The sequence below is a fragment of the Camelus bactrianus genome, chromosome X (genome assembly GCF_048773025.1).
Source record: "Camelus bactrianus isolate YW-2024 breed Bactrian camel chromosome X, ASM4877302v1, whole genome shotgun sequence".
Lineage (NCBI taxonomy): Eukaryota > Metazoa > Chordata > Mammalia > Artiodactyla > Camelidae > Camelus > Camelus bactrianus.
The window spans coordinates 91,876,913-91,901,166 of record NC_133575.1 but is presented as its reverse complement, the minus strand read 5'-3'; the positions used below and the strand labels follow the sequence as shown (position 1 = coordinate 91,901,166).

General features: G+C 35.4%; 1 protein-coding gene across 6 annotated transcripts in view; it reads left to right on the top strand.

The window, feature by feature from the left end:
- Positions 1-24,254, top strand: part of KLHL13 (kelch like family member 13) — a 160,364-nt gene that overhangs the window by 32,687 nt on the left and 103,423 nt on the right. The gene's annotated exons all lie outside the window — the stretch shown is intronic.

Below are 24,254 nucleotides of genomic sequence, written 5' to 3'. Positions count from 1 at the left end.
TTTTAAAAGAGAGGGATGGGAGATGCTTGCGCTTGATTTGATGTTCCAGAATTTATACTGTTGCTCTCTTTCAGGACATGAAAGGAGAAATTCAGATCATTGTTTCAGTTCTTATTTGTTTGCTCCTTTAGAAGCTGTCTTTTCTAGTTAAGGGACAAACTAATACAGCATGCCATGCTTTACCCATTAAACAGCATAGTCTTGACCAAACTGATTTCAGTGTTTCTGTTCTAAAAGTACCAAATTAAAAGTAACCCTGATTCACTTAGATGTTGGCCCAGGTTTAGGGAAAATGAGGCTCACTTAGAGTTAATTGGTTGAGCAATTTGTTCTCCATAGTTCTGTTTAGTGCCACTGATGTTTTTTGTCATTGTCATGCCTAGAAGCAGGGGTGGGAGCTTAGTAGTGACAAAATTTTCTTCTCCTAAAGCTAACCCCTGATCTTGTGGCCTCTTGAGCTTTTCATTCTTTGTGACTTCTTGACCCCATTTTCTTAGTCCTCTGAAGTTCAGCCCATAACATAACACTGCAGGCCAGTTGTGGGACAACTAAGCTTTTACTCTAGTGGTGAGCATGTTATGTGGGTCATCGACTTTATTTAAAGTATTGATCTGTTTAAAGAAATTCAGTTTCTTGCCACTCTTTCAGGATTGAAATGATAGTTTTTATATCTTAGCCTCCTTAATCAACCCTGATGCTGTTGCGTCTGCTGGATTTGGTAGAAGAGGGCATTACCAGGAGTCAGTTTTGCATATTTACACTTAATTGTCGGGTTTCTTATAAACCACTTCTCCAGTCTTTCTTCAACTTTGTTGCTTCCAGTTTCCAGCTATTATTTCTTAGTTCTGTTTGCTCAGCTATGAGAGTACCAGTAATGAACAACATTTTCCTTTCTGTCTTGACCAGATTCAGGGCCTATTTCTGAGTTCTCCTGGTTCAGGTCCCTGTCAGTCACTCTATATGGCTCTCAATCCTACCTTTCCCTCATTTCCCCTTTTAAATAAATTTTTTGCGATACTTTCTTTAACCAGAAAGAAATGTTCATAGGTAATATAACCTACCTATACATATAATAAAAAATACAACAACGTGATAATAACATAAAGGATAAATGAATGTAACTCATAACACTATGTATTTTGGGATACAGTCGTGAGTGATGTTGTACTAGAAGATGGAATGAAGTAAGTTTGTGTTTGTGAGAAGCAGGAAGATAATTCTGTGTAAGAAGCCAGGAAAATGAAAACTCAGTGATGCACGTGGACTGTAAAATAAAAATGTTAAAATAAGTAATATCTGATCAGACTTGTTTGTATTTGATAAGAGAAAGAAGGAAATACTTGAAGTAGAGAAAACATGCCAGGACAAATTATAGACTGTCAACATGGAGAGAATGAGGAAGTATGATATTCTCATAAATGGCCTGGGCCATCTTTATAAGTCTAATAACAAAAGTAAATTCCTTATGCTGTGAAATGGGACAGGGTCCTGACAAGAAATCACAGAAAGCATATCTTGTATTTTGAAATATGCTGTCACCTATAGTGGCATATTTTAGCTTTCAGGTACTTTTCAAAAGACCTCAAAGACCATATCCTTCTTGAGGTGATGAGGAATAGAGGATGGTTTAAAAAGAGAAACAATAAAACAAGTTACGCAGAAGTTGTGCAATAGATGTCTCTACACAGGGAAGACTGAAAACCAACAGATAACCCATCAAACGACTACTTTCATTATCATCTTTCACAGCAGAGCTTTCTTAGTGTTACAAAAAATTTCCAAAGTATACAGTGTGACAGTAATCTGAAATATTAAAAGTAACTTTTATTGAGATTGACATGGTTTATGTGTCTACTAATCTAATAACGTTTTGTTTGAAATTTAATAAAAGGAGACTCATATCCTCTGTGACAGTTATTTGCAGAGTTGTCATTGCTTTTGCAGTAATGCCACTATTACATTAAAGTCCTTTTCAAGAAATAGGAGGTTGAAAATGCCCTTATATGTAGAGCATGGACTGAATACATCATTTAATTTTAAGACAATGTTTTTGTTTGATTCAAACTTCTATCTTCACAAAGTCTTTGCTCTAAATTATTGGCATTTTCTCTTAACTTTTAATAAAATCTACCTCATAGTGGTATACACAAGAGAGCTCCTGATACCTGTTTGTGTTGAGTTTGGTCTGGCAGAACATTTCTTTCTTCTGGGATGTGGGGTGATTTGTTTTTAATTGAAGTATAGTTGATTTATAAAGTTTTGTTAGTTTCTGGTGTTAGTTTCATAGTGATTCAGGCATATATATATATATATATATATATATATATACACACACACACATACATACACACACATTCTTTCTCAGTACATGTTATTACAAGATATTGAATATAGTTTCCTGTGCTATATCGTAGGACCTTGTTTATTTATTTTATACATACTAGTTTGTGTGTGCTAATCCCAAATTCCTAATGTATCCCTCTAACCCTCTTTTCCCTTTTGATAACCATAGCTTTTTTTTCTGTGTCTGTGAGTCTGTTTCTGTTTTGTAAATAAGTTCATTTGTGTCATTTTTTTTAGCTTCAACATATAAGTGATATCATATGATATTTGCCTTTCTTTGTCTGACTTACTTCACTTAGTATGATAATCTCTAGGTTCATCCATGTTGCTGCAAATGGCATTATTTTATTCTTTTTTTGGCTGAGTGGTATTCCACTGTATGTGTGTGTGTATATATATATATATATACACACACACCACATCTTCCTTATCCATTCATCTGTCAATGGACATTTAGTTTGCTTCCATGTCTTGGCTATTGTAAATGGTGCTGCTGTGAACATTGGGGTGCGTGTATCTTTTTCAATTACAGTTTTCTCTGGATATATGTCCAGGAGTGGGATTGCTGGATCATATGATAACTCTATTTTTAGTTTTTTAAGGAATCTCCATACTGTTTTCCATAGTAGCGGCACCAAACTGCATTCATATGGGGTGATTCTTTGTTGTGTGGGACTGCTCCACATCCCATGCTTCTGGTCTCTACCAGTAATTAAGAGTTGCAAAAGCACCCCAACATGTTTTCAAAATGCTCCCTAGGGCGTGGTCATCACTGACTCCTTGGCTCTGTCTTGCTGTAAGTACATACCTGCATTTCTCAAAAGAACCTTCACAACCTTATGATTTAGACACAATTAAGGACCTTTTCCATGTACTCTTAGAAGGAGGATCTTTCTCACCATGTGACTGTTATGGGCTGAATCATGTCTCCTGCTCCATCCAGATGTTGAAGTTTCAATCCCCTGATATCTCAGAATTTGACTGTATTTGGAGATAAGGTATTTTAGGGTGGCCCTAATCCAGTATGACTGATGTCCTAAGAAGAGGAGATTAGGACACAGAGGGAAGACCATGTGAAGGCACAGGGAGAAGGCAGCCATCTGCTCTCTCTCTCAAGGAGAGAGGCCTCAGAAGAAATCAACCTTGCCGACACCTTGATGTCAGACTTCTCGCCTCTAGAATTGTGACACAACAAATTTCTGTTACTTAAGCCACCCTGTCTGTGGTACTTGGTTATGGCAGCCCCTGCAAACTAGCACAGTGACCAACTGATACCCTTTGATGGGTGTTACCTCCATGTTGGCACACTTGAGTAGCCACTACTGTAATGTAGTGATTGCAGTTCAATTTTTCAAGATTAGAATCCCAACTCATCCACTTGGTAGTTGGGACCTTGGGCACATTAATTGTGGATGTGAAGCTTCTTTTTTTTAATCTGTAAAATGAGAATCCTGACACCATCCTCACTGGGCTGTTGTGAGGATTAGGTGAAATAAGTTATGTCAGGTGCCTGATACTTAGGAGACCTCTGTCAATATTAATATTCACCTGCGTCCACTTTTAGGTGTGTTGCATTTCCTAAAGAGGTGTAAAGCATGCTTGGGAGAGGACCCTTTAGGGATTCAGACTACCAGATTGGTGGATGGGGAAGAGTTTTGAAGGCAGTTAGGTATTTTCAATAGCTTTAGTCAATAATGTGCATATAATGCTTTGTAGTTTCCAAACACAAAGTATCTCACATTCACTTATATATGATGCACTATCATTAAACCTAATTGTCTCTCAGGAGATATTATAGTAGCCTTTGTTTTGCTTGTCTAACTTCTTTTAAGACATAAGAGACCTGTCCTCTGGAAATCCATTAAGCCTTCCTTCTCTGTGCTCCATAGCCCCATCGCATAGATACCTTTGTTCATAGCGTGTATATGCTCTATTTTAATAATCTGTTTTACCCAGCAGATTGAATTCTTTGAAGGTGATGACTGTTCCTTATTCCTCTTAGTATCCCTAATGCCCTGCACTGTGCCTGGTTCTTTGTAGGTGTGCTATAAATTACATATCACTAACCTTTTTCTCAGTGATGTTAAGTGCTATGTACTTTTACTGTCCATTTTACAGATGATAATTAAATGCTCAGAGTCACACATTCAGTGGGAGACTTAGCATTTGAACCCAGGCTGGCTATCTGCAGAGTCCATGTTCTTAAGCACGAGAGTGGGAGGCTCGTATCTGGAATATTGTATGGGAGCGTTGCCCAGAAAGAGAGTAGAGCATTGCATTGGGAGAATCAAGAACCTGAAGCACACCTAACCTGGAGGCAAGTCAGGGTGTGTATGTGTCCTGAGGCTTGGAAAGGAGGTTACATGCTAATGTACACATTTCTTTTTCTGTATTATTTCTACTAGTAATGGAGGTACAGACAATAAACCATATCTCTGGTGTGCATGTTCTTCATTAATAAACATTAGTGATAAGGAGTGAATTTTTCTTACTTTAAGCTCCCAAATCTCTTAATATGCATGTTATCGTTACCCCCTACTTGTTTATACATTATAAGATTTATCTTAGTAGTGGGGTTAAGATGGTTAATAGAGCATTAGGGAATTTGCTATTGAAAATAAGATGATAAAAAGTGAAGATGCTGCTCATGAAAGTTAAACCTCAGATTTCTTGATTCCTTGGGAAATGAACCATTCTAGAGTTTTTCTTTTCAAGTAACAATTTACCCCCTTAACACCAATGTGTTTTTCATTTTAAATACTTCAGTTAAATATTGTTCTTGCTGACTCAGGGCCATCTTTACAGCTATTACTATAGAGTGTTTTAGAGGTGCCCTTAGGATCTGTTGAGACTTGTACAAGTATGTGCTTCTATAATAAACGATCCCAGAGCATTGTGCTGTTTTTACCTTCCGGGAACTGGATTTTATGATTTTTCCTCTTTCTATTACTGTCAGATTTCATGAGTTGCAGTCATCAGTGTGCCTTCAGTAGCTGCCTCCTTGCCCCTTTATGATTTCTTGCAGACTTAAAACCAGTCTGCCAAGCTTCTTAGGAATTATACTCCAAGAACTAAGGGGCATGTTCGTTACTAATATGAATGTGCATTTGTCCTTGAACTTTGTGAATTCTGTTTTGTCTCTGAAGCCTCTTATTACTTCTTTGCTGCAGTTTGAATAGATGAAGTTCCCACAAAATCAGTTCATTCTAACTAAGCATTACATTGTAAGATATTGTAAATTTTCATTTAATGTGTTAGAAAGGGTTGTTTGGCTTTATATTCAAGTAATTTCACTGTAAATTGTTTTAGTGACTTTCTGTAATTGGATATTATCAGAAAGTGAAATTCTTCTTTACTGAAAGAAATGGTCCTCTAATTTATCCTGTTTAAAAGTAGGAGAAAAGTCCACAAATCTTTTCAATGGTAGTTTTGTGACCTTGCGGTTCTTGATCGAAAAGAGATACCTGGGTTCGATTCCTGGCTGCTTTGACATTGCACAAGTTATTTAAGATCTCTGGGTCTCAGGGTCCTCAGGTGAATTTCAGATAATTATATCTACCTTTACTGGTGGTGAGAGTTGGTGGAAATGTACACACTAGTTGCCTAGGAGAGTCCCTGGTTTGTATCATATGCCCAATAATGTACAGTTAATCCTGCGCCAGGATGGGCATCTGGCAATTCTTGATAAGTAATTATAAGTTGAGAAAATTATCTTCTATAATAATTTAAAACATACATGCCATTTTTTATATCATCTCATTTTATTCACAGCAGCATTAAATTATATTGTTGCTGCTGCTACTGCTGCTTTCACTGCTGTCCTTGTAGTTTATTAGGTGAATGAATGGATGGCATGGAACAATGTTGGATAAATATTATTACCCATTTATGAATAGATTGTTAAGGCTTTGAAAGGTAACTGGCCCAAAGTCACACAGCTAGATATTGATTGAGTGAGGACTAGAACCCAGGCTTTGGACTCATCCTGGAAGCAACGAGTAATAATCACCTATTGAAAGTGTGTTTCAATGAAAGAGAGCCAGAAATCAACCCAGTAAAGTCAACATTTAAAAAAGTGTTTGTATACATTGGACATAAATGTAATGCATCATATGGGAAGAGTAAAAATTCTAGGAAGAAGGGCAATACTAGCACTTCCTTCTTTTCTTCTTTTTCCTTATTCCCTAATTGGCCAGTTTGCATTTTTTTTTCTAAGGATAATTCTGAACTTTGTTGAAATTTGGTGAGAGTATTGCTTTTCCTTAGAATCATCAATTTGATACACTACCCTACATCAGTCACCCAACATATAAAAACTTTACTGATGATTTTAACTCCTCTCATCCATCCATCTAGTTAATTAAATCTGTCCACTCTTCTCCACCCTCATTACCAGTGTTTTATTTCCAGCATTCGCTGTCATTCGTCTAGACCGTCCTGACAGTCTGTGAGCTGTTCTCCTTGCCAGCACGCTCTCACTTCCCTGTTGGTTTTCCACCTGTAGTTAGTGCTCCACAATTCCTCCAGTCTGATTTTGACACTGTCCTCACTGTTTCCCAAGTTTTTGCACTTACCTCTTTTATGCTACATTTATCCTCATGTAGAAATCGCATGCAAAAGGCAGAATGAGTGATTGATACTTTCCCTTTATTTATTTTTCAGTTTCCAAAATAATAAGCTGGTTCTTTAGCACCTTCCAAAGATCATCGGTGATCATTCTTAGCGTTATTATGAACTCATGCATTTAAACTTATATGATATGCTTCAATCCTTGCAGGTATTACCCTTCATGATACTCAAAGGAAACAATATTTGGGTAAGGGAAGCTCACTTATGTTGGCTTCAGGGTCCTTCTGACATGGCCCTAGTAGTCTTTGATGGCTTCATTCCTTTTCAGTATAAAATATTCCAGGATCCTTTTGTACATTTTCTGCTCTAGACCCCATAATCAGTCATTTTTAAGATGCAGTCCCTGTTTCTTTTTTTGGAAGGGAATGTTATTTAGATATCAAAATATAGGTGCTTGAAGTATTATGACTACTAGGTGGGTCATTGTTTTAAAGCCTTTCCTGAGTACACAACTACAATTTTTCTTTAAGATAAATGATTTCATGATTTCGTATTGAAATATGACGATTCAAATTTAATTAATCTTATTGATATTACATCTGTATCCCCTTTCAACAAATCCAAAGATTCAGTGATAACCTACATAATTATCATTTTGTTTATCCCACCATATATACAAAACAGCCCGAGAGTAACAACACCAATACTACCGTCAACAACATGGTTATTGGAAGCAATTTACAGTATGTGTGTGTGTGCATGTGTGCACACTTGCACTTATTGGCAGGCCTTTTTGTCCTTAAAGTATATCCCACTAGAGAGGGAGGGTATAGCTCAGTGGTAGAGTGCATGCCTAGCATGCACAAGGTCCTGGTTTCCATCCCCAGTACCTCCATTAAAGATAAATAAATAAATAAATACCTAATTACTCCCCCCCAAAAAAGCATGTCCCACTAGAAATCTACATTTAAGTTCTGTTTTAACATCACTTGAATTATAATTTCTGTTTTTGCAGTTATACGACCAACAGGATACACATTTGGGGCCATTTATTTAATTTTACTTTTGATTTTTAATATTGATTTTTAAATATAATTTCATTTTTGAATTAGATATAATATTTACACACTTCAAAAGTCAAATCTGTGAAAGAAAACATATTCAAAGAAGTCCATCTATTACCTTCCTCTCCTCATATAGGTAACCATCCCTCCACCTTTCTTAGATAAATGATAGTACACTGTACACACTGAGGGTTTTCTGGTTTATTTTTGTTTTGTTTTACTTTGCTTAGGAATATATTCTGGAGATAACCTTGTAGTAGTACCTGGAGATATTTCTCATTCTGTTTTATAGGTGCTTAGTGCTCCACTGTGTATATGTGCAGTGGTTTATTCAACCGGTTGCATGTTGGTGGATACTTGGACTGTTTCTGCTTTTGCAAATAGTGCTGCAACAGATATCCTTGTGTATATAATAAGATCTTAAGTTGGATCTCTAAGAGAATTTCTACTTTAATGAAACTTAAAGACAGCCAGCGTAGTCTATTAATGGAAATATGAAATACCAGGTAGTTAGTTAATGCCTATGTAATTGGCCTTTTCATGATGAGACTGGTTATTGTGGTAGCAGATGATTTGCTTGAGGTTTTTATTCAATTTCCTCATTTGTAATTGGCTATTACTTGCACCTCTCTGCTTCAATGAGATGTCATGAAGATCACATAGGCTTAACATAGCAAAAATCTAAGACTGACATGAACTTATTAAGGACAAAGGATTAACATGGCCCCTACTGTGTTATCCCCTTCTCATACACATTGTGAGAAGAAAACTAAAAAAAGACCTTTTCCCCCCTTATTCCTTTTACCGTTTTGTAAAAATTGCAGTATAGTTGATTTAGAATGTTGTGTTAGTTTCTGTTGTACAGCACAGTGATTCAGTTATATACACACACGCATATGTATTCTTTTTCATTCTTTTCCATTATAGGTTATTACAAGATTGAATATAGTTCCCTGTACTCTACAGTAGGACCTTGTTGGTCTTTCTTTTTTCTCTTACAATTTTTTTTTGAAGTACGGTCAGTTACAATGTGTCAGTTTCTGGTGTATATCACAATGTCCCAGTCATGCATATACATACATATATTCATTTTCGTATATAGTTTCTAAGCCCTTTGGTTAAAGCTTTTTTGAGCAAACTGGTTTTTGTCCTTCGTAGAGCAGATAGAGTATTAAACACAAGTGTCTGTGAACTCTTGCCCATGCTAGTGATGGGAGGTTGGGCCTCTGTGCTGGGGTGGCTCTAGGTGTCTCAGCTGCACTGCTGGCCATCTCCCTGTCGTCTGGAGATCAGGAGGCTTTCAAGTATGAGTCCTGAACTTTGAAGAGAGATGGAAGTTCTAAATACAAGCTGTGGTGTTCTGGACACTTGCATTGAATTTTGTTTTTTCTCTTCTAAATACTAAGCCAAACCAAAGCCTTACACCTGTTTTTTGGGGTTTTTTTTTTTTTACTGTTAGTAATATAAAATTCAGGAAAGAAGGGAGAAATATTTTCATTGGAAATATTAGAAAAAGTTTTTATGTGTATTTCTGTAAGTAAATATGTAAACAATTGTAAACGTTTTGTTTTCTATTCTGTTGGGGGTGGATGGAGTAGTGGTTGGAAATGGTAAGTAATAAAAATATTTCACAAAGTCATTTCTTGTTTTTTTCCAGTAATCTCTCTTCACTCTTAGAGAGGAACTTGTGAAACTGTATTCATAGGGCAGACTCTAAACTTCAAAGCCACCCTCCCTGGCTGTTTTTAGATCTCATGGTTTGGCCCTACTAGCAGGTATTTCCTCAAACTAGGGCTGTTAGATTTAGCAAATAAAAACACGGGATGCCCAGATAATTTGAATTTCAGGTAAAGAACAACTAATTTTTTTAGTGTAAGGGAATTCCATGCAATATTGTCAACATCCATTTAACAAGTCAGGGGCCTTTGAATGATATTAACTGATGCCATCATGCACCGACTTCTCTTGACTAGCGGTCCCTTCTCAAGTTGTCCTTCCAGTTTTGCTTACACTGCCCATGTTGTCATGAGTCAGTGTTTTGATATGAAACAAACCTCTTTATGCCATTTGTGCTGGTTACTGTGATTACATTATTTGAATACTACAGTCACCATGCTAGTGGTGTGAAAAGAGAACTATTTCTAAGAAAAGAAAGTTGAGTGTATTGGGATGACTCCTGAAATTTCAGGGACCCGTTTCCATGCTTAAAATTTAAAAAGCTCTCAGTAGGTATGCATGAGACCCCTGCAGTGCCCTGCCAAGCCATTCTGGAGCCTGGAGAAATTTTTTTTTTAAATTGGCCATATTGATGATGTCTTTATTTAAAATACTGATTTTTTTGTTCATTATGGGTTTTCTGTGTTCATTTAGATTTTTTAAAAACAAGTTTATTGAGATTTAATTGATACTATAGGATTCATCCATTGAAAATGTACAGTTCCATAATTTTTAGTAAATTCACAGATATATTCAAATATTGCCACAGGCAATTTTGGTATATTTTTATCTCCAGAAAAAGAAACCCCCCCCTTTAGATAACACCATCTCCTTCAGCCCTAAGCAACTCCTAAGCTACTTCCTGGCTCTGTAGTTTGCCCAATTCTGAACATTTCATATGAATGGAATCATATAATATGTTACCTTTTTTAACTGGCTAATTTTTAAGTTAGTGTAATGTTTTCAGCAGTCATCTATGTTGTAGCATCAATCAGTACATCCTCTTTACGGCTGAATGATATTCCATTATGTGGCTATAACACGTTTTGCTTATTCATTCATTCATTAGAGTTGTTCCCTATTTTTGGCTATTTTGAATAGTGCTGCTATGAACATGCATGTAAAAATTTTTTTGGTCAACTGTTTTCAAATCTTTTGCGTATGTTTGGAACGGATGTGCAAGTCATATGGTAATTCTATGTTCAACTTATTTAAGAACTGACCACCTGTATTCCACAGAAACTGCACCATTTTACAAAAATTTCCACCAACATTGCACAAGGTTTCCAATTTCTCCATACCCTTGCCAGCATTCATTATTACCTGGTTTTGTTTTGTTTTTCATAATACCCATCCTAATGGGTGAGAAGTAATATTTCAGTGTGGATTTGATTTGCATTTTGCTATTGATTAGTGATGTTGAGCATCTTTTCAAAAATAAAAAAAAAATTTAATACCATTTTAAATGTTACTTTCCATTTACAGTTATTACAAAATGTTGACTCTATTCCCTGTGTTGTACAATACATCCTTGTAGCCTCTCTTACTCCCGGTAATTTGTACCTCCCACACCCCATCCCTATGTTGCCCCTCCCCTTCCCATAACCACTAGTTTGTTCTCTATGTCTGTGAGTCTGCTTCTCTTTTCTTATATTCACTAGTTTGTTGTATTTTTTAGATTCCACATATAACTGACCTTAACTGAGGTTTTTTTTTTATTGTTGTTGAGGTGGAGTTCTGTATATTAATCCCTTGTCAGACATACGATTTGCAAACATTTTCCCCCATTCTGTAGATTGTCTTTTCACTTTTCTTTTCAATGTGCTTTGATATGCAGAAATTTTTAATTTTGATGAAGTTCAGATTATCTGTATTTTTTTTTTGTTGCTTGTGCTTTTGGTGTCATATTTAAGAATCCTTTGCCAGAACTAGGGACATAATGATTTACCCCTCTGTTTTATCATTTTAACATTTAGGGTTTTGATCCATTTTAGTTACTTTTTGTATATAGTATAAAATAAGGGTCCAACTTCATTCTTTTGCATATGGCTATACAGTTGTGCTTAGTGCCATTTGTTGACAAGATTATCCGTTCCCTATTTAATGATCTTGGCACCCTTGTCAAAAATCAGTTGACCATATATACCTGGCTTTATTTCTGGATATCAGTTTTATTCTATTTATCTATATGTCTCTTTTTGTGCCAGCACCACACTGTTTTATTACCATTGCTTTGTTTTGTTTTTTTTTTTGATTGAAGTATAGTTGATTTATAATGTTGTGTTAGTCTCTGGTGTACAGCACAGTGATTCAGTTATACACATACATATATTCCTTTTCATATTCTTTTTCATTATAAGCTATTACAAGGTACTAAATACAGTTCCCTGTGCTATACAGTAGGACCTTATTGTTTTATAGTAGTTAATACCTGCAAATCCCAACCTCCCAATTTATCCCTCTACCCGCTTTTGCCTTGTAATAAGTTTTTTTCTTATTTTTTTTTTTTAGACCCCATCCTCTCTTTGTAATGAGTTTTAAAATTAGGAAGTTTGAGTCTTCACACGTTATTCTTCTTTTTCAAGGTTGCTTTGGCTATGCTAGGTCCCTTGCAATTTCATAGGAATTTTGGAATCAGCTAGACAGTTTCTACAAAGAAGTCACTTAGGATTCTGATAGGGATTATGTTAAATCTTCAGATTAGTTTGGGGAGCCCTGCCATCTTACTGGATGTTTTTTCAGCAGTGTTTTGTAGTTTTCAGAGTATGTTTTGTGCTTATGTTAAATTTATTCCAAAGTATTCTTTTCTTTTGCATGCTACTATTAATAAAATTGTTTTCTTAATTCCATTTTATATTGTTTATTGCAAGTGTTTAGAAGTACAATTGATTTTTGTGTATTGAAATTGTATCCTGTAACCTTGCTGAACTCATTTATTAATTGTAATAGTCTTTTACCGAATTCCATAGGATTTTCTATATGTAAGCTCATATCATCTGCTAATTGAGAGAGTTTCATTGCCTTCTTTCCAACATGGATGCCTTTTATTTCTTTTTCTCTACTTAATGCCCTGGCTACTACTTCGAGGACATTGTTGAATAGAAATGGTGGGAGCAGGTACCCTTGTCTTGTTCCCAATTCTATAGGGCAAGCATCCAATCTTTCATTATTAACTATTGCATTAAATTAGCATTTATCTTAATTATTGGGTTTGTGGAAACTCCTTAAAATTTGAGCCTGAGGTGTAACTCAGTTCACCTCAGTCCTGGACCTAAAGTTTTCAACGGTTTGGAGGAAGTTGTAAAACCGCCTAAGGATTCTGAACTCATATTGCTGTGCAGGTGGCTTTATTTTCTCTTTCTGTTTTCAGAAGAACTAATCTATACATCATGGTTTACACATCCATTGTTTTAGGTGAGATTAATTTATGGACTAAGATGTCATGATCCAATTGGCAGACCTGTATACAAAGAAAAGCTTTGTCTCTAGGTCAAATAATATGGCCAATTACAAATGATTCCTATTTTAGCTTTTTTGATTCATCAATGAACTTCAGACTTAACTATATCCCATAATATGACTTTATACTATGGATAGGAAAGATTGTAGAAAGTATAGAGCTACCTCCACTTCCCTTCCTACCTTCTTTCATTTTAAGTTTGCTGACTTACCTTTTAGGGACCCAGGAAAACTATTATCTTTGTCCAAACCTGCATGTTCTGTGTACTGCCTTGAATCCCTTGCACAGTATAAGTTCAGTGACCTAATTAGTAAATTGGAGACTATGTTGGAAACGGTTTTGTCTGGAATGTTGGCTTTCTGTGGAGTTGTGATTAGTGAATTGTCACTTAATGGCTTTTTTTTTTTTTACTGTGTTTGAAAATCACTTACTAAAAAGAGATAAAACTCTAGTAAATGGACTATACTAACTGTGATCAGACCAGGTTTTTATTGTTATTTTTCATTTAATTGACTCATGCTGATTATGAATGAATGAATGGGGTGTTTTAACAGTATTGTATCTTTTTAAAAGGAAATTCTTTGTCTTTTCAATTTAGCCTTGAAGAATATGCTAAATCTTTAAGAAAATAGATTACAATTAAATACTCACTTTTTTCCCAAGATTAATTGTGGTATATAAATTACTGTGGGTCTTAATTAAAGAAGGTTCTTAATTTAATATAAATAGCTGATCATGTGGGTAAATTTAATATATTCTTCTTGTTCACAATAACAATTATATATGATGATATATATAAATGTATAAAATATGTAAATGAGTAGACTTTTAAAAATTATAATCTGTTTGAAGTTTTCAAATTTTTCACATAAAAATTTTGTTCGAAATAGAGCCAAAGGACAAGCATCTTCTATTCATATTGACCTAAGTTATTTTGGGGGAATGATTAATACTTTTTCTTTCTAAAGAAATGCTATACTGAGTTTATCACTGGGAAGAAATACCTTCATTTCTTTTTGCTATTATTTAGATTTTGCTTAGTGTTTAAAGCATGGACTCAGATTTCAACTATAGATTGATTTGAAAACCAGAATCCTTCAGCTTAAAGGCCTCTGGTGCAAAGGCAATAAAATGATTCAATCTTTACTTTTATAATACTAGAAACATATAATGTAATAAAAACTCTGCATTGCATCTAGATTTTTCAAGAGTCATTAGAACCTGATTATCCTGTTGGATTGGAGATACAAGCATTTTTGTTTTAAGATAGCTTATGAATTTCATTTTGCTTGGGTAAACAGCTTTCTGGTAAGGTGATTACTGTAATATAAAACCACTTAAGGATTTTACCCTTTGGAACATGGAAGACAAATTGAATTTTGGCCTGCTAGCATGGGGATGGGAAAAAAACAACAACCTTCACCTTTTTGCTTAGAATTACCCCAAATTGGAAGCTTTAATAAATGAGCCCACTTAATTGCCTTCCCCAGTAAAATGTGCAAGTTTTTACCTTCCCTGATTTTCTGTATAGATTTCATTAAAAAGTTTTTTTGTAAGCCTTTTTCTCCTTTCTTATTCATTGTCTTTCTCCCTCTTTCTCTTTTTTAAAAAAATTGAGGTATAATTGACTTACAACATTATGTTAATTTCAGTTATGCAACACAAGGAATCTATATTTGTATATATTGCAAAACGATCACCTCAGTAAGACTAGTTAACATCCACCACTGTACATAGTTACACACTTTTTTTTTTCCTGGTGATGGGAGCTTTTAAGATTTACTCTCAGCAAATTTCAAATGCAATACAGTATTATTAACTATAGCCACCATGCTGTACATTACATTATCTTTTTCTTGTTTGTAATTTTTAGTGGAGATACAGAATTCTTCATGGTAAGTAGGACCTAAGAGGTATCTTATTATCTCTTTTTTTTAATTGAGTTATAATCAGTTTACAATGTTGTGTCAATTTCTGGTGTACAGTACAATTTTTCAGTCATACATGAATATACATATATTCATTTTCATATTCTTATTCACCATGAGTTATTATCTTTTGAAGGTAAAAATGTGGAAAACAGTATGGAGATTTCTCAAAAAACTAAAAATAGAATTACCATATGACTCAGCCATTCCACTTCTGTATATATATCTAATTTGACAAGATACATGCACCCCACTATTCATTGCAGCATTATTTAGAATAACCAAGATATGGAAGCAACTTAAGTTTCCATCAACAAGTAAATGGATAAAGAAGAGGTGGTATACACACACACACACACACACACACACTCACACACACACACAGGAATATTATTCAGCCATAAAAACGAATGAAATTTTTGCCATTTACAGCAACATGAATGGACTTGGAGAGTACTGTGCTTAGTGAAATAAATCAGACAAAGAAAGACAAATGCTACATGATATCACTTATGTGTGGAATCTGAAAAAATACAACAAACTAGTGAATATAATAAAAAAGAGAGACTCACAATATAGGGAACAAACTAGTGGTTACCAGTGGGGAAAGGGAAGAGAGGAGGGGCAAGATTGGGGTAAGGTATTAAGAGATACAGAGTCTCATGTATAAAATAAATAAGTTGCAAGGATATATTATACAGCACAGGGAATATAACTAATATTTTATAATAACTATAAATGGAGTATAACCTTTAAAATTTTTGAATCACTGTGTTGTACTCCTGAAACATATAATATTATACATCAACTATTATCTCAATAAAAGCACTTTTTAATGTGGAAAAGAACAATAATGTGTCTTTTACATAGCTGTGGATTCTCTTGGTTTCTCTCTGTCTCTGACACACACACAAACAAATTGAGAGTGATCATCTTTTTTTCATGCTTATTCTGTTTGGTGTTATTCTTCTATGAAAGGACTGTTCAAATACTTGCTCACTGGGTTGCTCATCTCTGTCAGTGATTTTTGGGGGAATACTTTATGTATGATGAGCATAAACTTTTGCCTGTTATATTTGTTGCAGATCTCTCTCCTACTTCCATCTTCTAAGTATGTTTATGGTGTGTTGCACTATATAAAATTGTGAGTTTTTTTCTTTTTACTAACAAACTTATAGATCAATTTTATTTTCTATATGACTTCTGTGTTTTGTGTCAGCCCTTGGAAAGATTTTTTTTTATACCTTATTAAAATATATTCTCTCCCATTCAGTAGGTTGCCTTTTTTTTTTTTTTTTGGTTGATAGCTTACTTTGCTATGCAAAAACTTTTAAGTTTGATTAGATCATGTTTGTTTATTTTTGCTTTTGTTTCCACTTTCTGTGGAGACACATCCAAAAAAATACCCCTAAGACCAAGAAGGAATGTACTGCCTCTGGTTTCTCCTAGCTTAATGATTTAATATCCAAAATGTATAAAGAAGTCATAAAGCTCAATATCAGAAAAACAACTGAATTAAAAAATGGCCAGAGGACCTCAATAGCATTTTTCCAAAACAGACATTTAGACTACCAGCAGGTACATGAAAAGATGATCAACGTCACTAGTCATCAGGGAAATGCAAATCAAAACCACAATGAGATATCATCTTATACCTGTCAGAATGATTATCATCAGAACAACAAGAGATAATAAGTGTTGGTGAGGATGTAGACGTAAGGGAGCCCTCATGTACTGTTCGTGGGAATGTAAATTGGTGCAGCCACTATGGAGGACAGTATGGAGATTCTTCAAAAAATTAAAAATATAACAGCCACAAGATCCAGATCCAGCAATTCCACTCATAGATATTTATCTAAAGAAAACGAAAACACTGATTCGAAAAGATACGTGCAGTCCAATGTTCATAGAGTATTATTCACAATAGCCAAGACATGGAAGCATCCTACATTTCCATCCACAGATGAATAAATAAAGAAGATGTGGAGTATATATACACAATGAGGTATTAGTCATAAAAAAGAATGAAATTTTGCAATTTGTGACAACATGGATGGTCCTGGAGGGAATTACGCGAAGTGAAATAAATCAGACAGAAAAAGTGAAATACAGTATGTTTTCACTCATATATGGAATCTAAAAAATAAAACAAACACACAAATATCACAAAACAGAAACAGACTCATAGATAGAGAACAAGCTAGTGGTTACGAGGACAGGGGGTAGAGCCAGGAGAAAAATAGATGAAGGGGATTAAGATGTACAAACTAAGAAGTATAAAATAAGTAAGCTGCAAGGATGTAATGTACAGCAGAGGAAATATAGTCAATATTTTATAATAACTTAGTATGAGGTGTATTCTATAAACATATCAAGTTACTGTGTTATACACCTAAAACTAATACAATGTTGTAAGTTAACTATACTTCAAGTAAAAACAAAGGAGGACATAAAATTGTAATTTGAATGTGTTAATTGTAATTTGAATGTGAACCTTAAACAAGAAAAAAATGTCCTCCTTTATAGTCTTCTACTACCTTCACAATTTTATTTTTTCCTGTTTAGATATTTAATCCATCTGGGATGTATATGTATGATAGAGGTAGGATTTTAATTTTTTCTCATTAATGTATCTACTTTCCTCAAACCTGTTTGCTGGGAAGTTGATCTTTTTTGCTAATAATTGTGACTACCACATCCACCATAGTTAATGGCCATATTTATTTTGATCTGTTTTTGGAGTCTATACTGTTGATCCTTCTCTCTCTTCCCATATTAGAACCACACTGTATGGTTACTCTACCTTAATGGTACATCAAGTGGGAAAGTTGTTTTTTTCCCTCCTTATTTTTTAAAAAAATATTTGGGCAATTTTTATGTGTTCACTTCTCCCAATGAACTGTAGATTTAACAAGCAAAATGTCCATCCCCCCCCCCAAAATATTCTGACTCTTTGCTAATTTGATTGGAATTGCATTGCATTTCTATATGAATTTTGAGAAAAATTTGCATCTTTATGATTTTAAGTTTTTCTGTTCTTCAACATTGTGTGTGTGTGTGTGTGTCTGTCTGTCTCTGTGTCCATGTATCCATTTATTCAGGTCCTTTGTCATCAGTAAAATTTTATTCTTTTATAAATATTTCACATTTCTTCTTAAGCTTCATCCTAGTTATTTTATAAATTTGGTTGAATTACAAAACATCTGTGTCTTTGGGAAATGCTGTTCCTGTAGTGGGCATCTTACTGAGTTAGTTTTCCAATTAATTCTTCTGGACTTTTTACAGAAACTTCCATGTTATCTGTAAATCTTAGTTCTTCAAGTGTATCCATGATCTAGCAGCAGCAGCATCCTTCTTGAACTTGTTCGTAAAACGAATTCTCTGGACCTATCCATCATCAACTGGCTGGGGTGGGTCCCAGCAATCTGTTCACTTTGCTCTCCAGGGAACCCTGATACATACTCAAGTGTAAGGGTCACTGATGTAAATAAAAAATTTTATGTTTTTCGTTCGCATATCTTTATTTCTCACCTTTTTTTTTTTCAAGGTGTGTGTGTAGCAGAGTTCACACTCTGTTATGTAGAGTGGATTATGTAGAATGAACTGAAGAGGCTGAGACAAATTGCCAACTTTCCAGAGTAAGACTGGGAAGGGGAATGATGAGAAATTATTCCTTAACCCGGTGGTGGGGGGGGGGGGGGGCTCAGAGGGAGGTTGATTGAGTGAGAGAGATTAAATATATAATTTAGGTTAAGGATTTTGGTGGGTGGCAGAGAGAGGTATGATTCAAAGTGAGACATAACTATAATGTCACTCCTATAGATAAGAGCTATAAACATTGTGACATTGCAAGAAATGAAGGCAGCAAAGCTTGGCTGTTGACACTTAATGTCTATTAGGTGGAGTTTAGCACTTGTTATAAGAGGGCAACAACTCTTAGAAAATCAGATAGAATTGCATTAATACAAGGTAATAACTTCAACATTGGTAAAAAGACGAATGATGCCATTAGCCAACAATATATCCCAAAGGCATTCCTAAAGCCTACAATGAGTGTCCACTTGGAAAGGGACTTCCAGTGGATCATATGGAAGGAGGAAGGAGTGGTATCGTTGCAGCAAGTGGTGGGACTGCATGGTGTCGGTGTGTGGTGTATGCCTGGATCAATAAAGAGCGAGATGGTAGGAACCACTTGGGGCAGATGGCCTCGGTGACTGTAGCAAGAGAAGTCAAATTGTTGAGAAGAGTGTGTCAGCCACCTTGGCAGCTGACCAGGGAAAAGGGAGAAACTTGTGGAACATGGGGATCCAGTGTTTTTGGTCAGAGGAAGCCAGGCAGGCTGATCTCTTACATAAAAGATGTGTCGTCAACTCAGCTGTCACTGCAACTGTTTGTACAGCGCGACTGTTATTGTTCAGAGCATTGCACGTCTTGTTAGGGGCGTGTATGTGGGATATTCGACATCGTCCTAGCTGGTTTTAGGAGCATGGTGTCTGTCTTGTGTGAAAGCTGCACGATAGTCTGTGACATTCAGAACATTTGCAGAACAAACTATTTCTCAATGAATACAATTCTGTTTCTTAAATTCAAGATTTTGTCATTTCAAAATGATTTTGATTTTTTTAGTGATGCTGCTATATATAACTTGATTTAGAGAAATGCAATTATGTACAATTTTTCTACATTTTGCACTCTTTTGATTTTGGAGTGTTTAGCACTTTTCACTGATCTTTTCCGTCAGCTTTCTTTTCCTATCACAGCATTTATCAAAATTTTAGTTGAAGGCAGATGATTATAGAAACTCTTAAAATGTCTCTTATATAACATCAGTTTAGTTCATAAGCAGGGCTTTCCTTACATGGTGTGAAATTAGTTAGGCATATCTCAAATCTCATTATTTTTAAAGCTGGGATAAGATAGGAAAGAGAGACTGTGGGTTTTAATTAAATGCTAAGTCTTAAACTGGAATCTCCATGTGAAATATTATCTAACTATATGACCGGTGGTTTAGAAATACTAGATTTGTGAATTACTTTAAATGCTTAAGAGTAAAATTGGTTGAACTTATGCAAGATACCTTAGCTATCAGAAACAGTCTTGTCAGTTTTATTTCCTGTGATCTAAGTCGAATATTTTAAAGGCAAAACCACAATTAGGTTTTTGTCAGGTGTGTGCTCTGAGTAATGATTAGTTTCCCCTTTATTCATCAGAGTATTTATGGCCGAGCAGAAGTGTGTCTTTTTAATTACAGTGTGTGTCTGGTTATATATCTGTCCTGCCTTTTTTTTTTTTTTAAATGCTGGCCTTTATAAGTCATGTCTTGTATGCTTCTGTATATAGCTCCTAGTTTAAGGCAGACATAATATATCATACTTTTTTGTTTCTTTTTTATTAAAATATTTCAAACGTAGAAGTCCAGAGGCCAATGTAACACTCATATAACCCCCATTTAGCTAACCTTTTGCCATTTTTGTTTCAGATCCTTAGCAAAATGTTAGATAGGGGTGCAGCTCCTAGTGTCTCCCTCCCCAGTTACTTCCTCTCCCTTCCTCTTGTGAGGTAACTACCATCCCAAATTTATCCTTCCCACGAGTGTTTTTATGCTTTTCCTCTGCGTGTAAGTGTGTGTCTGTATCTATATATCAATATGCTATCGTCCTATGCATTTTTGAAATTTATTCCATAACATTGTACTTCTTCAGTTTACACTTTTAGTGTAATGCTTTTCAGATTTGCCTTCTCTAGTATCTCCCGTCATGAAAACAAAATAAAATAAAACATTATCTACTTCCACCCTGTATCCCCCTCGATCCACCACCTACTTCTCTGCTCCTTCTTAAAGCACTTCTCTTCATAAGAGTTGTGTGTGCTTGTTTCCTCTCTTTTCATTCTCTCTTGAACCCGCAATAATGAGCCTTGTCTCCACCATTCCATGTCAACCCCTCCATGTCATGTTCCTCCATGGAACTGGACCTCCATGTCTTGTTCCACGTCCAGTGACCTCCATGTTACCACGTCTCCTTTTTCCATTCGTCACTTACCCTCTCAGCAGCATCTGATGCACTTGGTCGCTCCTTTCTTCGAGTTACACTTTAGTTACCTTCTAGATTGCGACACCTCCCTAGTTTTCCTGCTACCTCACGGCTACTCTTTCTTACACCTTTGTCTGGATTCTCTTTCTCTCTCTCTCTTTTTTTTTTTGGACTAAATTGAACAGAAAAGGATAGAATGTAAAGGAGAACATCTCTCCCTGCATCCCCCCAAACCCATATTCCCTCTGACTAAGTAAACACATAAACAGGCTTCATTTGTATGTGCATGTGTGTGTAAACTCATAGGTAGAAACAGTGCCTCATTTTAAATTGCAATTATTTGTTAACGATTTGTATTTTATGTGCACTTTCTGTTTATATTATTTGCTCACTTTTACTATAGAGTTTTATTGGTTTTATTGACCCAGTGTGTATTTTTGTGAGTATAAATGAGTATAAATTAAAATCATTAAGTCTTTGTTGTCTGCCATGTGTATTGTGAATTTTTTTTCCTGGTTTATCAAATGCCATTTGACTTTGTGATATTTTTGAAGCACAGAGTTCTCCAATCAGATTTAACAGTTTTTTCTTTACGGTCCCTTGTTTCTGGATGCTGCCTATGTTCTCCACTGAGTGATTATAAATAATTTCACTTGGGTTTTATTTGGTACTATTTGAAAGTTTCCTTTTTTTACCTTTAAATCTTTGATGCTTTTGGAATTTAGTGTATGATGTGAAGTAGTGTATAACTTACTTATTTTTGTAAATGACTACCAGCTTGTCCCCCAATCATTTAATCATCTCTGTTTCTCTCACTCCTTTGAAGACCACCTTCATGATAGAGTAATTCTCTGATGTATTTGGGTCCCTCACAAGTCCTTAAAAAAATTTATTTATTTTTGTTTTATTTTTCACACCACTGCACTCAATGAAGTACTCTTGAAAACAGGTCCTCAGTAACTTCATAGCTGTCAGATCATTTAGTGTATCTTACTTGGTCTGGGCAGAACTTGAAACAACTGAATACCCTCCAACCTCTCTTCTTCTGAACTACCCTTCTTCTTTTTGCTTTTATCTCATAGTTCTCTTAGTTTCCCTCCTACCTATTGTCTCGCTTCTTTGCTAGCTTGCCTTCCTCTGTTTCTTGCACAACAGTGTTCTCCGGGTTCACATCTTTTCTTGGCAAAGAGTAATATTTCCCAGTCTCATCACCTGAGCTATTACTTAACTAGCTAAATATTTCTGTATCTTCATTTCTACTCCCAACCTAAATGTAGACCTATATTTCCCATTGTCTATTATAGATACTATATGATATGCCCTGGTTACTTCAGTATGTCTGTACAAACCACTGTGCTCCTTCTTTTCAACATTTTTCCTTTTTTCTATACCCTACCTCACTTGATATCATCACCATCAACCCTCTGTTACCTAAATAGATTTTGTCTTCTCCCTTTAAAAGCCATCAGTGATCTGTCATAAGGCCTAATTTTTCCTGTCTATCCCCCAAGTCCTTGTCCGTACTCTCATTTCATGCCTTGACTTTCAAAGTAGATTCTCACTGGTCTCCATACTTCCGATCTTTCTGCCTCTGATCCACCCCCAACATTGCAGGCCGTGTTAATTTTCTAATACAGATATCATACAAACTTCCTGGTTAAAAACAGTTGCTTTCATCTATATCCTGCATAAATTGATCATATACATTTACTTCCTTTCTCTTCCTAACTCCATTAAAGTGAGAGTAAAGAAATGGTAAAATTCAAAAGGACAAAGAGAACAGGAATGAAACTAATTTTTTTACTTAAAGCAAAGAAGTTACAACTTCAGTATCTTCCCCTACGTGAACTTTTGAGAGAAACCAACCCATTTTCCCCATAGAATTCTGAATATTTCAACACTTGGAGGCACGTGGTCTGCTAAATGCAGGAATGAGTCCTGAGATTAGAAACATGGGGTTTTCCTTGAAAATCTTTAAAATAAAGTGGCTGAAGTCCCATTTACTGTCACCCTCTCCCTGCTCCTCTGGCGACCAGAGGTTTATTATCTGGAGAATTTGAAGGGAGAGCCCCAGACTCAGAGATCCAGGTGCAGTAGGCATATTGCTTGAAACTGTATGTTGATTCAAAAGAACTAGTGTTTTAAGTCCTTATTCTATCAGTGAAAGTTTGCATACCTAATTTGGGGACTTTATGTTCTAACCTAGATGCAGTTGGTGAAAAGTTTCATGAGTCAATTATTTTCACATACCCAGATTCCTAATAATTACCTAGATACAGTTGTTTTTCTCTTGGCACGCCTTCTAAAAAATTGTGTAGCCTAAGCAAAATTCAAATTTCTCAACATCTGGTTAAATATTTTTAGAAAAGGTAAGTCAAGGTCAGTTGAGTTTGAAGTGCTTAAAAATTATTTCATTTAGTCTACTCAATTTCTTTACTTTCTTTTTTAAAATGAATGTACTGGGGATTGAATCCTAGACCTTGTGCATGCTAGGTGTGCACTCTACCACTGAGCCACACCCATGGCCCCCCCTTTTTCCCCCTTTACTTGTAATAACAGGATTATAAGCAGAGAAATATGATACTCAAATAAATATGAATGCTGTGTTGTCATTTGATTTCTTTTTTAGAGTTATGAAGACCCAAGAAATAGAGTTCAGTTGAGTCTTGAATAATGTGGAAGTTAGGGGCGCTGACCCCCCCAGGGGCATGTACTGCCATCTCTGCCTCAAAAACAAAGGAATTAATAATAGTGCACCCAAAGGTAGGACATCATAACAGCTTAGATAGAATTAGGACTTAAATACTAGTTCTTTTGAATCAACATATTGTGATCTCTAGTCGAGCACGAACTTTCCCCCATTCTTAGTTAATTTAAAGATCTGTAAAACTTACATGCAGGTACTATATTTATTGAAAAAAATGCACATATAAGTGCACCTGCACAGTTCAAACCTCTGTTGTTCAAGGGCCAACTGTACTTTGTTTCTGCTTCTTTTGTCCGTAAATTAAAGGGCAAGAAGAAGGCAGGGAACAATGACGAAAACCTTTTTTTTTTTTTCTGTAGCTTAATTATTTTGGATTTTCACATAGTTTTATAATAAGCATAACTATATGAACAAACTAAATTGGATACTATACAT